The sequence below is a fragment of the Sturnira hondurensis genome, unplaced genomic scaffold (assembly GCF_014824575.4).
Source record: "Sturnira hondurensis isolate 20B ecotype Veracruz unplaced genomic scaffold, ASM1482457v3 Scaffold0024805, whole genome shotgun sequence".
Classification (NCBI taxonomy): Eukaryota; Metazoa; Chordata; class Mammalia; order Chiroptera; family Phyllostomidae; genus Sturnira; species Sturnira hondurensis.
This window is the reverse complement of record NW_028097436.1, coordinates 1202463-1219566: the sequence shown is the minus strand read 5'-3', so window position 1 is coordinate 1219566 and position 17104 is coordinate 1202463. Positions and strand designations below refer to the sequence as shown.

At 46.7% G+C, this 17104-nt stretch overlaps 1 long non-coding RNA gene and 1 pseudogene across 1 annotated transcript; both read left to right on the top strand.

Annotated features, from left to right (window-relative positions):
* Window positions 1–396: 396 nt before the first annotated feature.
* LOC118981834 (uncharacterized) lies at window positions 397–9083 on the top strand. The gene is made up of 3 exons (XR_005065422.1): window positions 397–407; window positions 7947–7952; window positions 8998–9083. It is a non-coding gene; the product is annotated as an uncharacterized LOC118981834 (long non-coding RNA).
* A 7-nt stretch (window positions 9084–9090) lies between these two features.
* Window positions 9091–9837, top strand: LOC118981833 (BCL2/adenovirus E1B 19 kDa protein-interacting protein 3-like; annotated as a pseudogene).
* Window positions 9838–17104: the final 7267 nt, after the last annotated feature.

Sequence of the window (17104 nt, the reverse complement as noted above, 5' to 3'; positions counted from 1 at the left end):
ATGCAACATAGTGAATATAGAGTCCCGATTTCTAAATAATGAAGAAATTCTTTTTAGATTCCACTTCCCCTGGAATAATGCCTCCTTTCCACTCAAAATAATTCAGAGCCAAGACGATATAACTGGACAGTAACCTTCAGAAGCATTAGGGTCACAAAAGTCAGGGGAAGACTGAGGAAACGTTGCGGACTAAAGAGATGTAACATCTGAGTGCGAGCAGTGATTCTGAACTGGCTCCTTTTACCATGAAGAACATTATTGGGACAACTGGCGCAACTTGAACAAAAGCTAAAGATGAATTAATGGTAATTCTAAGTGTTGCGCTATAGGTTCTGTAAGAAAAGGTTCTTGTGTGTGGGAATAGCCACTAGAGTGAACATTATGTCTGTTTGCTAGGCCAGCTGGCCGTACAATGTGCCACAGACTATACAGCTTACGTAGCACGTACTGTCTCCCAGGTCTGGAGGCCAGAAGTCCAGGAGGAGCCAGGTGTCGGCAGTTTGGTTCCTTCTGAGGCCGTGAGGGAAGGCTCTGCTCCAGGCCTCCCTCCTCGGCTCCTGCATGGCCATCTTCACCCTGGGCCCTTACATCGTCTTTCTGTGCACCACATGTGTGTCCAAACTTCCTCTTCCTGTGAGTACACCGGCCATACTGAATTAGACCTCACCCTACTGACATCATTTTAACTTAGTTGCCTCCTTGAAGACCCTATCCTCAAACTCATCCACCATTTTGCAGTCCCAGGAGTTAGGACTTCAACATATGAATTTCAGGGGGCACAATTCACCCTATAACACATATCAAGAGGGATAATGGGGCATTACACCAGCAATTAACTCTCAGACGATTCAGGAAATACAAGTTCTTGGTACAGTGTTTCCAACTGCTGGGTAAACTTGCTTTTGTTTAAAACAAAGGAAAAAATGTACCTGAGGGTACATTAACCTTATATTCTTTCCATCCTCCTCAAAAAACACGTGACGGCAAGAGAGCAATTGTATTCCATAAAGATTCAAACAGAAAAGTGTTAATTTTATCCCTGACACGATACACTTTCATTCTTTTGAAAATGCACTTTAGTGGGTACACCATGCCTTGCAGTTACAGAATATGTGACAGATGGAATAACAGATATGCTTTAATGCCAACCAGCAGGGCCACGAGGGACTCGTCTGCTTCAGGTCTCTGCTGGATTTCCCTTGCACAGTCAAGCTCAGGCGTTTTGCGTGAGCAATGTGTTTACTTCTGAAGTGGCATCTTACATCATCGTATGGCTCCTTCAGCAGGCCACCAGCTGTGTGAGCCTCCCCCAGAACCACAAAGAGCATTAACTCGCAACAGAAGGAAAGGGGAGAGGAAGGAAAAGGGAAAGGAGAGTCGAATTTCATTTTACTGTTTTTTGCCAAATTATAACATCATGCCATATGGTGTGTGTGTGGTGGTGCTGGATCTGGAAAAAGCAAGTGGAGCAAAAGGAAGAAGATGGGAGAGGATAAAAATGGGAGATTGGCACATAAGTAAAGCAACCAAGAAGAACGGCAGTCACTGAGGGAGAACGCCAAAATAAGATGTGCAGCCACCAACCCCAGCCAGGCCTTCGTCCACAGCCTCCTGTCCCTGCTCACCCCAATGCCACAGCCTGGATGAGGCCCTCTCCAGTGCTGGCTTGCCCCTGTTATTGTGTGCTATGGTCCAACCCTGTTCTCTGGTCTGAAGTACGTCCCTTATAGAACCCTTGCTCCAGGTATGAAAGCCTCTTCTAAATGAATAATTTCATCAAGTAAATCACTGTTCCTAAAAGGTTTTTTTTTAAGATTTTATTTTATTTTTAGAGAAAGGGGAAGAGAAGGAAACATAAGTATGTTAAAGATGTATCATTCGCTTGCCTCTTGCACACCCCCAACCAGGGACCTGGCCTGAGGCCTAGGCATATGCCCTGACAAAGAATTGAACCAGCGACCTTCCAGTTCACAGGCCGGCATTCAATGTACTGAGCCACACCAGCCAGGGCTCTAAAAGTTTTTAAGGTATAGATATATCCATAGAGGAATATTACTGAGTAAGACTTCATCAAGTCACCTTACTGTGAATCAGTTTATGAAATAACTTCTGCAGGACAGCTGCCTGAAATCAGTCAGGTCTGAGAGACAAAGGAAAGGGGAATCTCGTTTACTGAGAGCAGAGACTAGTTCAGGGGTCCATTCTTTCCCACTCTCTCTCTTCTTTTACATTTTATTTTTTAATCCTCACCGAAGGTATATATATTGGTTTGAGAGAGAGAGAGAGAGAAACATCAATTCGAGAGAGAACATCAATGGGTTGCCTCCCATAGGTGCCCCAACTGGGAATCAAACCCGTGACCAAGGTAGGTGCCCTGGCCAGGTAGCTCCAACCAACCAACTGAGCTACCTGGCCAGGGCCCATTCTCTCTTTGTCAGGGACTCTTGCTTCTGCTCCCCCCCCACCTCCGCATTCACCAAAGCCAGGGAGAAGCACCATTTCTTCAGGATCCTCTGCATTTTCCAGGTCTTGACCTACTCTCTTTCTTCCCTCTGGATGTCCCACCCTGCCCACAATCCCCAGTTCAGCCGAGATTTTATCTGTCCTTTAAGACTCAATTAAAGTGCCACTTGTTCAATGAAGTCTTCTGCCATCATCCCACCCACCTCCCTATCTCTTTTTCACACCCCTTTTTAAACACCTTATCCTGGCCTTTATCTGAGTACTTGCGGATGCTGTTACTAGCTTGTGAGTACTTTAGCGCGTGGCCAGGGTGGGACCAGCGTCTTTGCTCCTCTGGCAGTCCACCTCCTACTACGCGGCCTGGGACATACAGTGCTTGATAATTGTTTGCTGAATCAAATAGGCTCACAGTTAATGAGACCTTGGCTTTCCCAGGGCCTTATTTACACATTCTTTTCACACCCTCCTGTAGGAAGGCATTAAATCAAAACTGCATGGGAATGAGCCTCTTTGTGCAGCAAAATAAGTTTCAAAAATGTTAATTAAAAGGCATTTCCCATTAAAAGGAAAGAACAGATCCAAGGGCATTAACTCCATCCTCACGTACTGAGGTAGTTAAAAGGCATATGCTTTTGTGCCATGGATCTGAAAGTCTTGAACTTGAAAATCAGTTCCCCTCAGCTTTGTGGGCTCTGAATGGTGTTTCCTTCCCGCTTTGCTTACCACCAATGACACCCAGAACAATGTCAGGAAAGGCTCTGGGGGTGCCCATGATGTTATCAGTGACGGCAAGGGAGCCGGCTAGGGGAGCCTGGCCTGGGGCCTGGCCAAAAAAGAAAGTACATTTTAAAGGTCTAATTATCACTCTTATTTGTTACTTGAACCCCGGCTCTGAAAGTCTCTTCTGTATTAAAGGGATTTTTCAAACACATACACTAGAACTTACAAATCTAAGCAAGCACTCTCTCTCCTGAAGTCCACGGGCTCACTGCCACTGCGGTTGCTCACCGTGCCTTTGAGGTTATCTCCTGCATTTGAGTCATCCAAAACTTTCTTTTGAAGCTAAAATGGCATCTTCATGTTGAGTCACTCATCTCCTTTTACCAAACTTTTCTTTAAATGACTTGGAGCTGACTTTAAAAATAAAATCTGCTCTGAAACGAGAGAGCGCTAAGATCACCAAGGATATCTGTAGGAGAATGCGCCCCTGAACATGACATCTGCAGCAGGAATCACCTCTGGAACCAGCGTCTCAAGTGCCATGCTGACGCGGTAGGGGAGAGGACAGTCATTCAGATACACCAGATTCTGGCTCCTGGCCGTCATCTGCAAGACAGAAATGATAGTCCCGTCTGTAAAAGAGCAATGATCTACAGCATGGGGAAATGTAATGATGTGAAGCAACAGAGGCATCAACTCTCTCATGTGATCATTTTGCAATATATTCATGTATCAAATCATCACAATGTACATCTTAAATATGCACACTATTAAGTGTTAATTATATCTTAATGAAGCTAGAAAAATAAGGAAGTGGAGATGACAGGAAAAATGATCTACAGCGATAAATAAGGAGATTGTGAAAAAAAGCAGAGTATCATTTGTTCATTCATTCATTCATTCATTCATTCGTTCAGCTCACGTTTATTAAGCACGGCTCTGAGGAGAGCTGCCCCAGGGGCAGGAATACACATGCAGGAGACTTGGATCTTGCTCCTCGAAGTATTCACACACTAGTTGGGGTGGGAGACACAGACCATTTCCGCAGTTTCTCGGTGCTCTCTAGGACGCACACACAGAAGAGCCATGGGAGCCCCGAGAAGGGGAACTGACCCGGATGTACCTGTGGTGCATGTGGACAAGCCATGCATAAGCAGGATTCACTTTCTGGAACAGGAGAAACCCACTGCATAACTACACACACTGGTTTGCTTTAAGGCAGATCACACTCTAGTGTCCTCATCCCTGGTTAGGACACCCCAGCCCCCAGAAAGGCTACATATAACTTATCTAAAGCCTAACAGAGGACAACATGGCAATCTATTCAAGTAGCTACATAATTAATAAAACGTGAAGTCACCATTCTATTTAATCTGTGACACTGTAAAATGTCTCAAGTTTTCACCAACATGGAAACAAGGAACAAAGAGAAACAATAGTCGCCTCTGTCTCACTAGGATCTGCCATGGCTGGGTTAGACTCCTTCCTCCACAACTTCCCCCTCCCCCTCCCCAGTCCAGATGTTCTGATGTGTAACCTGTTGTGCTGCCTGAAAGTCGGGCCTGGTCTCTACCTTCCACTCATGCTTCCTAATCGGGAACTACCCCCAGCCCTCCTGCCCAGCCTCGGCACCTCCCCTCCTTAGACAGCAGTGCTCACAGTCCTGAATTCTAGTCTAGAATCCATCCCACAACCCGCCTACACACGAACTAGGAGAGTTCAGTCATTAGCCTGGCACCCACGTGCTCCTGCTCTCATGCCTGGACTCCGGACTTGTTCTCTGATCTAACCACCAATGCGTAACACATTTAGCAGATAATGGGCCCATGAGATCAGTATTCTATTGCCTTCCCATCTTACAAATAAAAAAGTCCAAGTCCAGAAGAAATAAAAATATTGTCCAAGATCCCACATTTAGAAAGCTGTGAAGCAAGGATTTGAATGCAAGGGCATGTCTTTGCAAATGTCCTGCTTCCTCCCCTGTCCCACCTGGCCTCCCATGACTCACCCCATGACCGCTGGATACGCTGCTTCCCTCCCTGGTCCCTGTGTGCCTCCTCTGTAAAAGGAGGGGACATATCAACTCTCTAAAGTTCCTGGTTCTTGGTATGCTTACATTCACAATAGTGGGGGCAAAGGTGTGCCGGGTCCATAGTCAAGCACATTCAAGAAAATGGATTTAAACAAAGACCAGCATATTTATCTCTTTCAGTCAGGACAACTCAGAGCCTTTATTAAAATCCTTGCTTAAGGATATATTTATTGATTTTAGAGTGAGGGGGGGGGGAACAGCGATGAGAGAGAGAAACATGGATTGGTTGCCTGCCATATGCTTCCCGACCGGGGATCCAACCCTTATAGTCCTGCGCCCTGACCAGGAATGAACCCACAACTTTTTGGTCTACAAGACCATGCTCCAACCAACTGAGCCACTAGCCAGGGCCAAGATGTCTCAGAGCCTTTAGCATATTATGTTTTAGGAACTTTGGAGACTTCGACCAAGATGGAGGCATAGGTGGAAACACTGTGCCTTCTCCCGCAACCAAGTTTGAATACAACAAAGGTTTGGAGAACAAAGACACAGCCAAAGAACAGAAAATTGAATTATACGGAAGTCCAACAACAACGAATTGTTCAACCAGGATGGTAAGAAGGGCGGAGCCAGCAGCAGAGCAGGGTCTGGCAGGAAAGATCCCCCGACCCAGGCACGCAGGCAACCCGGACCCAGTCCGGGTGCGGGGCAGACTGACCACGGTCGCACATTTGCGCACAGTGAGACAGACCAAGCAGGCCCCAGCAGTGGACCCAGTGGCGGAGGGCTGATGGAGGTGGCACATTCGAGTGCAGTGGGACGAAATGCGCGGGCCCTGGTGATGGTGGCAGCTATGGCCGCAGAGGCGGGAGGCAGCAGACGGGACACCATTGCTCCTCTTTGACCCCGCCCCCACGTACAGCGTCACAACCCAGCGACTGAGTTGCCCTGCTCTGGTGAACACCTAGGGCTCCGATCCTGATAGTAACAGGCACAAACAGCCCAAAAGATGGCGAAAGAAGAACTCAAAGCCCCAGAGCTGATAACTCTAAGTGACCAGGAAATAGCGAAACTCTCAGGTGCACAGTTCAAAACACTGTTTATCAGGATGCTCACAGAACTGGTTGATTATAGTCACAAATTAGAGGAACATATGAAGGCTAAACTAATTGAAATGAAGGGAAATGCACAGGAAACCAATAGCGATGGAAAGGAAACTGGGACTCAAATCAATGGAATGGACCAGAAGGAAGAACAAAACATCCCACCAGAGAGGAATGAAGAAACGAGAATTCAAAAAAATGAGGAGAGGCTTAGGAACCTCCAGGACATCTTTAAACATTCCAACACCCGTATTATAGGGGTACCAGAAGGGGGAAAGAAACAGCCACCAGTGGAACACTTATTTGAACAAATAATAAAGGAGAACTTCCCCAGTCTGGCAAAGGAAATAGACTTCCAGGAAATCCAGGAAGCTCAGAGAGTGCCAAAGAAGTTGGACCCAAGAAGGAACACACCAAGGCACATCATAATGACATTAGCCAAAGATTAAAATGAAGGAGAGAATCCTAGAAGCATCAAGGGATAAGGGGACAGTCACCTACAAAGGAGTTCCCATCAGACTGTCAGTGGATTTCTCAAAAGAGACCTTACAGGCAAGAAGGGGCTGGAAAGATGTATTCTAAGTCATGAAATCCAAAGACCTACAGCCAAGATTGCTTTATCCACCAAAACTTTCATTTAGAATGGAAGGACAGATAAAGTGCTTCTCAGATAAGGTCAAGTTCAAGGAGTTCATCATCACCAAGCCCTTATTATAGGAAATGTTAAAGGGACTTATCTAAAAAAAAGAAGATGAAAAATATGAACAGTGAAAGGACAGCAAACTCACAGCTATTAACAACCACACCTAAAACAAAAGCAAACCAAGAGGACAGCTAGATCAGGAGTGGAACCATAGAAATGAAGAACACATGGAGGGTTAGCAACAGGGGAGTGGGAGGAGGAGAAGGGGGGAGAAGGCACAGAAAATAGCACAGAGAGTAGGTAGAAAATAGATAGGGGGGAGGGCAAGAATAGTAGGGGAAATACAGAATCTAAAGAACTTGAGACACGTGGTTATAAACTAAGGGGGGAGAATGGTGGGGGAGGGAGTATTCGGGTGGAGGGGAATGAAGGGGGGGGAATAGAACAACTGTAATAGTATAATCAATAAAATATATATATTAAAAATTTAAAAAATAAAAATAAATAAAAGGAACCTTGGAGACAGGGATATAGTCTTTCCTTGGAACACCAGTGCCCCAGGAACCAGTTTGGGAAACGCTGTGCTGGGCATTGCACAGGAGGAGCCTGGTTTACATGTCAGTGCCGGGACCCCCGAGCCTCTGACTCCCCTCTAACACTATGACCCAGTGGGAACGACCACTCGGGAAGATGCCTCCATAATGTGTCTTCATGGCCTATGTGGAAGCTAATTAACGGAATTGTTTATTCCTGGTTAGTACACGTGTAGACTACCTCCCAAGTTCGTCAGTGCGACCCGAGCGAGCGGAATCGAGGCCAGGGCTGCCAAACACAGGCCCTTTGCCTGCTTAAGCAGTGGCCCGTGTTCACTTCACTGTTTATTCTGCTCTGCGAGCTCTCCCTAAGCGCGTAGACTTGGACTCCTTGCTCTAAACGTAAAGCTGCTATTTTGGGACTTGCTTTTTGTTACTCTAAATTGGTTTAGTTCACAGTGGACTACACTTCACTGCATCTTTCTGAAAGGAGAGCTGCCCATTTATCTGGATTTCACCCAAGTACAGTGCCGTCTGGATGGTGGAGGCCGGGCAGAAAGGTTCATGGAGGCACTTCAAGCCCAGGATTCTGTGGTTCCCTAATGAAAAATTAGGGGAAATCACTGGAATCCTGGGCTGGGAGAGGAAGGGGGTGGGGAGGGGAGAAAGTGGGGGGGGGGGGAGGAGAAGGAAAGGAAGGGGAAAAGAGGGGATCAGAGAAGAAAAGAAAGAAAACGACGTTGACTTCCCTTTGCTCCCGTTGCTTCTTGCCCCTATCCTCTCTGTATTTTCAAAAAGTAATGTTTCTGAAGTTGTTAAAGCCAGGGAAGCCAGAGCAGCAAAACAGAAATCCCTGTTTTCTAGGTTAGAAAGCTGGGTGCTATTCACTTGCCCCTAATTTTCTATAAACTAATGAACAAATCACAACAATTTTGTCTGTTTCCTCAACTGTACACTGGAATAGTCTCTCTAACCCTTCTTCCATCTTTCGATGCCCTGAAGATGCATTTAATCCTGTAAATGCACTTCAGTCATGTCAGTAAAAGGAGCTACACAAACAAGGCATCATTGCAGAGCTGCTGGGTAAAGCAGTTATTTTGTTCTGAATACAGCGAACCCAGACCAGAAATCTTATCAGGCTCTGCTGCTGTTTAACCCCCAGGTGATCCGTGACACATCCTGTTCCCCACTGAGCAGCCAGGGCTCCTGGGGAGGGCAGGCTTAGGGCATCCCGTCCAGACAAGGGGCCCAGGCACTAACAACGGCTGAGAGCCATTTCTGAAGGACTGCGGGATAACCTGAAAGGGCACCACTGGAGCGTCAAAAAGAATAATAGCTAAAAGGGGTAAAAATATCAACATGCTTAAATGGATCAGCTCATAAAATACTTTGAAGTTCCAATTTATGAGCAATATATTCATTTTCATAACTATGATAAGGTGTCACAAGTGTATATATTTTTCAAAACTCATAAAATTGTGCACTTCAGTTTTCAGAGGGCAGGTTCCTGGGTGGAGCTCCCCGTGAACAGCAACAATGACAACGATAATAGCAATGGGAAAAAATGGGGGGCTGGAACACGTCCCTTCCTCATCCTCTGTCCACAGCAGAGACATGGAGACGGTTCTTTTGGATGCACAACATGAATCAGGACAGAGCAGCTTGAGAGGCAGTTCTCACTGTGACAGCCCTTCCCCACAAAAAGACGGGTAAGTGATGTCTGATGCCGAGATGCACATTGGCAAGGACCATAGCTCTAGTCAGAAGAAGAAGCTGTAGAAGGAGAGAAAGAAGTTGATGCTTTGAAGGAAAGTGTGGGCTGGGTGTCAAACTGGTCCGGTAGACCTGAAAACGTTCCACCTAAGGAGTTCCACTTCCGGTACCCTAACCGGCCTGTTTCTTTAAGTGCGAGAAGAAGCACAGCCATGAAGAAAGGGAGTATTCTCTCTGCAGAATTTATTAAGGTGTTCATTCCATCCCTCTTCCTGTCTCGTGTTTTGGCTTTGGGGCTAGGCATCTATATTGGAGAACGACTGAGCTTGCCTTCTGCCAGCACCTACTGAAGGAAAGAAGCCCCTGGCAAAGCGTGTGACCTGTGAACTGGTGCATTGTCACAGCAGTGTGTTTGAACTTGAGACCATTGTTAGCATGACCCAACCTACAACCCTATTTTTTACATACTCAAGCTCCAGTAATTCTCAAATCCAGTATTTTATTCAAACTCTGTTGAGGCATTTTACTAACCTCATTCCCTTTTTGGCCTGGAAGACACTTTAGAATTTCCTAACAGAGTTTACTGTTGTTTAGAAATTTGCAAGGGCTTCTTTTCCGCATATGCCACCAGCAGATGTTCGCTATGCTGTTCTCCCCTTTTGTATGTGTTTACAATATTCCATTGTGAAGTGTTTTTTTTAAATAACAGTCTGTACATCCTCTTGGCAAGTTAGCTCACTTTCCATCATATACTTACCCAGCAGAGAAATGGGTCCAATAACACCAGACCCCTAGGGCTGTTCATGTCTATTAATATTTGGAAAATACTTTGAGGTTTCAAGATCAAAGATACCATATAGTTGTAAGGCATAATCACCATATTAGAATTAAATAAATTACCAGTAAATTTGGAAATCCAAAACTGATCACCAACTAACTCAAGATTTGGTTCATGGGAGGAACGAGCATCCTGAGAATGACCCATACAGGATCAACGACCAGAGGCCGGTTCAAAAGTTATTCATCAGCACATAAGGCACACCATCAGGCAGAACAAATGTGAGGCACAATTGCTAAGAAAATTAAGTTCACCTTGGTGTCCCCCATCTCCCTACTCAGGATCCATCGTCTGCCTCTCCTATTTCCTCTTCTGTGCTTCTAATAAACCACACTAGGCCTGGACACCCAAAATCACTGTGCCAATTGAGACTTCATTCATTCATTCATTTTACTCAACAGACATTGACTGAACATCTGCTCTGTGCAAGAACACGGATGTGAATAAGCTCATCCTGGAGGCGCTCAGGGACTATCAGGATGGCAAGACATCTCAATAAATCATTCCAGTGCAACCACGTGAAGTGGGGACAAGGTGGAAGAGAAGCAGAGGAACCCACTGACTCTCTGGGAGGACCTGGGCAGTGTTACCAGAACAGTGACACTTCACGTGCCTTGTGAGCGATCGACAGGAGCTCGAAGGAGGAGTCCGAGGAAACAGGCTACCGTTTCTTTCAAGATGTGCGCATCCAAGATGTGCACATTCAAGGAGCACATGCAAGATGTGCTGCAGGATGTGCTACTAGGCAGAGCTTTCCAGAGGCACAGAACCAGTAGGATACGCAGAGATACACGGAAGAGGAGTTTATTTAGGAATTGGCTCACTCGGCGGTGGAGGCTGGGAAACCCCGTGATCTACATTCTATAAACCAGAGAAGCAGGAAGCCAGTGGTGTCACTCAGTTTGAGTCCAAAATCCCAAGAACCGGAAGAGGGGAAGACCGAGGTCCCAGTGCAAAAGCACAGTCACCCTTCCTTACTTTTGTGTTTGATTCAGACCCCCCAGGGATTGGATGCTGCCTACCCACCTTGTGGAGGGCAATCAGCCTGACTCAGTTCATTGGTTCAAATGCCGGTATCTCCGGAAACCCCCAGCAGCTGCACAGCCGGAGCCAGAAATGATGTATTACCTGCTATCTGGACATTCCCTCAGCCCCGTCAAGTTGACACAGAAAGTTACCTACCACCCAAGACTAAGGAGGGGGACACAATCGAAGACATTAGAGGCCTGGAGAAAAATCAGTTGTGGATGAAGGGGACAGTTTGGAAAGCAGGGTGCAGTCAGCTCTTGAAGGAGCCCTGTGCACTGTGCTGGCACCTTGAGCTTTATTCTGGGGCCCCGGATGCTTTCAGATCTGTGCCTATTCAGAAATGCCTATTCAGATCTGTGCCAGGACTGTGTGCTTACTTGTCTTTGGACCAAGTGGGACTACAAACTCTTTGCCTGGGATTGTTCTATTTTATAACCCCAGTTCCCAGGACAGATTTAGATCTTTTTCAAGGGTCAGACTTAAAGTCAGTAATTTCCATTTTTTTCGCACACAATAAGCTACAGACAATGCTTTGGAAAGGAGCCTAAGGAAGAAAAAAATAAGACTTTTGCTTAAAATAGGCCTAGCTGGCAACATGAGTTAACATCATTCTCATTCCCACTTCAGAACTCCAGGATATCCCTCCTCATAATTGTCCCTGGAAAGAAACTCAGAGGTCTGAGATCATGTCCCAGGTATAAGTATTGCTGTACAAAGGAAAGGAGGGAAATGTAGGTCCCAAACCCCATGAGAGGTGGGCAAAGGGAGCTTGTTTTAGAGGGAGGACCTGCGTCCTCACTCTGGGAGCTGGGTCAGGGAGGAGGACTGTCGGCACAGCGTGGGGCAGAATTTCCCAGAGCAGCTTCCTTCCTGCCTCATGGGAACTTGGCCTATCGGTGATAAAGGAGGCTGGACATCTGGTGACAAAGGAGGCTGGACATCAGAAAGATCAAGACTACCCCTGGGAATTTGAAAACAGTCATGAACTCTGAGAGGGGTCAGGGGCTACAGCTCCTAGCCCAGAAGGGAGGAGGCCCTGCTGGAGGGGCCCCCTTTGCTTGGGCAGAAGGACCCCCAACCTTCAGTGAGTTGGTTTTCAGGAGCCAGAGCACAGCAGTGACCTGGGGCATGGCAGGACTTACAAAGGGCACAGGGACCACAGCCTTCCAGCTGGGTCTTTGGAGGACCCCTGGACTTTCAGGGACATGGTTGTGTGGCAGGCCGTGATGTGAGCAGGTGGAGAGCTGCTGGGTCCCAGCATGAATGGACTGCCTGTCTGCACACTGCAGACCCCCGACCTAAGTCCTCTGGGGTGTTTCTGGTACCGGCCCTGGGCTTCAGTGTGGGTCACAACTAAAGCCAGCTCAGGCCTCTTTGGATCCTCTAATCGCACACTCTGTTTTAACTCACTCTTTCTCTCCAGCAGACCCTCTGCCTTTGGTTCACCCCTACTGCCCAACCTTAGCAATGGAAGCTGCCTTAGAGAGAGAGATGGCACGAACCTGGGTGAATCATACATGGGGCAAGCGTTGTTTACCTAAAATAACCTACCTAGATCCTTGGACATAACTTCATTCCTATTTTCTTCCTTTTTAAATCCTCCTCATTCATAGACATCTTGGGAATGTGTGAACTCATTAACTTATTCACAAGTACTGATCATGAGTAATTCGTTCCTTTTTTGGTTGTTCCATCGACAGCCTGTCATCTACTACCACTAGAGCTCAGTGACTGACTGTTGGTGTGAACACCATTGTGCGTGTGAGTGCCTTGGACATTGTCCTTCATTGAATCTAGTTGTGGTCCAGTTGTCTTACGCATCAACCAGTACACATCGGACACAATAATCATTCACATGTAAAAGTCATGGCACACAAGGTTTACATTTTACATCTCACAGTATCTCTAAAAATTCTGTGCTAGCCCTGACTGGTGTGTGTCAGTTGGTTGAGTGTAGTCCTGCAAAGTGGAAGTCACTGGTGCGATTCCCTGTCAGGGCACATGCCCTGGTTGCGGGATACAGGTTCCGTCCCCAGATGGGGTATGTCCAGGAGGCAACTGATCGATGTTTCTTTCTCACATCAATGTTTCTCTCCCTCTCTGTCTCCCTCCCTTCCCCTCTCTCTAAAAAAATTAATAAATAAATAAAATCTTTTTTAAAATTCTGTTTTAAATATCTGGAATGTTATGTCCACCTGTGTTTTTTATTTTTTAACAAAATTAAGTCAATATTAAAAACAAAGTTGGATGGGAATTGAACAACTACCTTATGCTTACCAGCAACTAGCTTTGTTTTTTTTTCCTATGGTCTGTGTTAGAAATACATATGGCTCCAGGATTTGGAATTCAGTCTTTAAGTTGCTTTCATGCACAACAACCTTGGAAAAGTGTCTCCAAGTTGTGCTTTAAAGTGTCTGAGAGAAGGGACACACTTCTCTCTGAGTACAACACACTCCGTGTGTGCGGGGACAGAGAGTTAAGATAATTATTCCAAATATTAGAGGGTTTTTCAAAGATTTTATTTATGTATTTTTAAAGAGAGGAAGGGAGAAAGGGAGTGAAACATCCATGTGTGGCTGCCTCTCTCGCGCCCCCTACTGGGGACCTGGCCCGAAACCCAGGCATGGGCCTTGGCTGGGAATGGAACCTGCAACTCTTTGGTTTGCAGGTCAGCATTCAATCCACTGAGCCACACCAGCCGGGGAAAATATAAGAGTTCTGACTAAGAACACAATGTATTCGTTATCTCTTGATTGGTGACCAATTATCCCCAAACTTAACAATTTAAATCAACAACAAACATCATGTACTGGGCATTGCCTCTCCTTTTCTATGGGTCAGAAACTCAGGACAGCCCTGGCACATCAGTGTTTCAGAAACAGTACATTGATGTTTCTCTCCCTCCCTTCCCCTCTCTAAAAATAAATAAATAAAAAGTACACACATTTTAATACTTTCTTTAAGTAAAAGCCTTCATGGGCTTCTGGCTCCTGGCTCCTCGTTCCCTCACGAGGTGACAGTCGAGATGACAGCTATGGCGCAGTCCCTGGAAGCTGGACTGGGGCTGAAGGGTCTGATTTCATCGTTGCTGAGTTGGTGCTGGCTGTCGGCAGGCACAGTTCGTGGCCACTCGGACCTCTCCTGAGGGGAGGTTCCTCTGGAGGCTCCTCAGGTGTCCCTGGAGGGCATGATTCAAAAAGGAACCGGTGGAAGCCAAAGTGCCATATTCTTGCCTAGCCTCAGAAGTCACACACCATCAGTTCCCTCACATCCAATTGGCCGAGCAGGCCAGCTCTACTCACTGTGGGAGGGGACTGCACGCGAGTCTGAGTGAATGCCAGGCAGCAGGAGTGAGTGGGAGTCTTCTTAAAGTCTGGCTGCCCCAAGAGCAGAGAAATAGCAACGCCTCAACATTCCCAAGTCTCCTAACTGACTAGGGTGTCCTAGTCCTTCCCAATATAATTAAAAATCGGCTCAAACGCCCACCCCTATATGGTTTAGAATCAAATGGCCATGCCAACATGAGCCTGTCATCCCAAAGCCCTGGGGCTGGTGCAGAACGTGGAGATATGCTCGGCCCAGATGTCCTTCAAGGAAGCATCTCTCGTGCCAGCTGCTGAGAGGGTTGTGAGTGGCCCACCTCCAGCAGTCATCTCCTCCAGGGGCACCTCAGTCACACTGGGCTGGAGGCCACGCCTTCAGAGGTGGCCCGAGTCTGATGACTGACGGAGGAGGGCTGGTGAAAGCCCAGTCATTTCAGCCCACATTTCTGTGACTCTAACAGGCCATTTCAGCCCCAGGCCACCCCTCAGGGTCCCCTGAGACTCTGGGGCACAGCTCAGCCTCTCCCTGCATCCATCCTCCTTCGCCACTTAGCAAGCCCTGCTTGACAGACGTCCTGAACACCAACTTCTTCCTCACTGTTTGCTTCCTAGAAAACCCAAGCTACAACACCACCACTCACCCTTATTTTCCCTAGAGTTCTTCCAGAACTTTCTCCTCAAATCAAAAATTTCTGTTCCTAGAGAAAAACGGGGCTGATCTGCAGAGGAGCGCAGCGGATAGCCAACAGGGACCCAGCATATAGGAAGGTAGGACTCCAGAAAGTGTAGCGGACACTGAATGACCAGAGGTTGAGGAGAGGAGACGACTGCAGGTGAACAAGGTCTGAGGGAACAGCACAGAGGCTGCAGGCCCTCAGCTGGGCCGCGCCAGGGCCCCTGCTGGTTCACTTTGGTCTCTGGGAGCCCAGGGCTGGCAGCAAGGACCCTGGGAGAGAGCCAGTCATCAATCAGCTCCCTCCCTACCCAGCCAGGCACAGATTGAAAAAACAACAGGAGAGGTCAGTTTGCTTGGAGTGTCAGAGAGAGGAGTGGGCACTAGGAAGCAAACCAGAGAGTTTTGATCACCCGTGGAATCAGGCTGTGGTCGCCAACTTGGGAGAATTGAGAGTCACCTTGTGGTTCCGCCATAGCATTGGGAAAGGTCCGTGCCCAAGCCTGGGATACCAGGGAAGCCTGGCTGGGAGCACATGCCCACACGCCAGGCCAGGACCGTGAATCCTGGGGAAAATCTGCTCTCAGTGGGGCGCTGGAGAGTGGCGCCAGTCTGGATCTTGGGAGGGCACTGGTGAGACCGGCTGAGTTCACCGAGAAGGGAGGAAGGCCACAGTAACAGCCCCTCAGGCTGCTGCGGCTAGTGTGACCAGAAGAAAAGGTTTGACCAGCCGGACACCAACAAGAGGTGGTTTTTTGGTTTGTTTGCGATTTTGTTTTTAAATAATCTTTTATTCCTGTAACATTATTGTTCTATCTTTCAATACTTTTACCCTCTCTCTTCTTCTTTCTTGTTTTATTCTTTCTTCCTTTCTTTCCAAACCTACCGCTTTTTCCTTCCATCTGCTGCCCTTTTTTTCCCCTCTTTTTCTTTCTTTTCTCCCCTCTCCCCCCGAAGTGAGACAAAAGACTTGGAAAGGCAAAAAGACCAGAGTTGGACTCAAAGAGGGGACATCCCAACAGTAGAAACAGAGAGACAAAATTCACTTTGCTATAACAGAAAAACTACAAGTTACTGCATATTTGTATTTTTTCATTATTTTGTCATTATTCTTACATCTTTTATTTTAATGGTATCTCTGTATTCCCCCTCTTTCTGTATAGTCTTCTTTACCTTGGCAGGATATATTGTATCACCTGACAGGTTGTCCCCTCAGTCACACTGTATTGCTAATTTACTGTCCTTTACTTCCCCTTGCCCAGCTAGCACACTATTGAAGGTCCAGTACTCCCCAATCTTGGTATATCATAGATTGTGTCATATGATTGTTGCTCTAATATTAATGTAAATAACAGCTATTACATACTATTGTAAATACTACACAACACCTGCCCCCCCCAGATCTTAGCCCACTACATTGTTGCCTGAACTATAATTCTGTAGTGATTAACTCTATTCTCTCTCACACTACACCTAATTACCATCCTTTATTCTCACCTTACCTCAGAATCTGACCCCCCTCAACCTCACTCCTTTCTAGATCCAAATCACAAACCTTCCCTCCCCAACTAGAGTCTTATCCTCCTTCCATCCTTTCTAAACAGTGGCTAGTGGGATTGAAGATTACGGTTATCTCTGTACGGAGCCAGGGGATCACCTATCTCTTCTCTACCGGCTGTTACTGTAAATATCACAGAATACTCTCCTGCTGTCATAAACCACTTTGCCTTCCCCTCCAACTGATCACACAAAAAAAGGAGTAGGTGGAAGCAGAGAACACCAGGATAACTGAAGGAGTCTGCACCACTGAATTTCACAGGCATTCCACCACATAAGTTCACACCATAAACCCAAGGAGTCAGAACAGATCAATTTAAGAAGCTGAGGCTAACAAGAAGAGGCTCACAAACAATGGGAAGACAAAAAAAAACACACACACACCCCCCAATGAAAGAAAAGGAGGAAGTCTCAGAAAGAATGTCAGATGAAATAGAGGCAAGTCAGCTATCAGATATTGAATTCAAAGCACTGGTT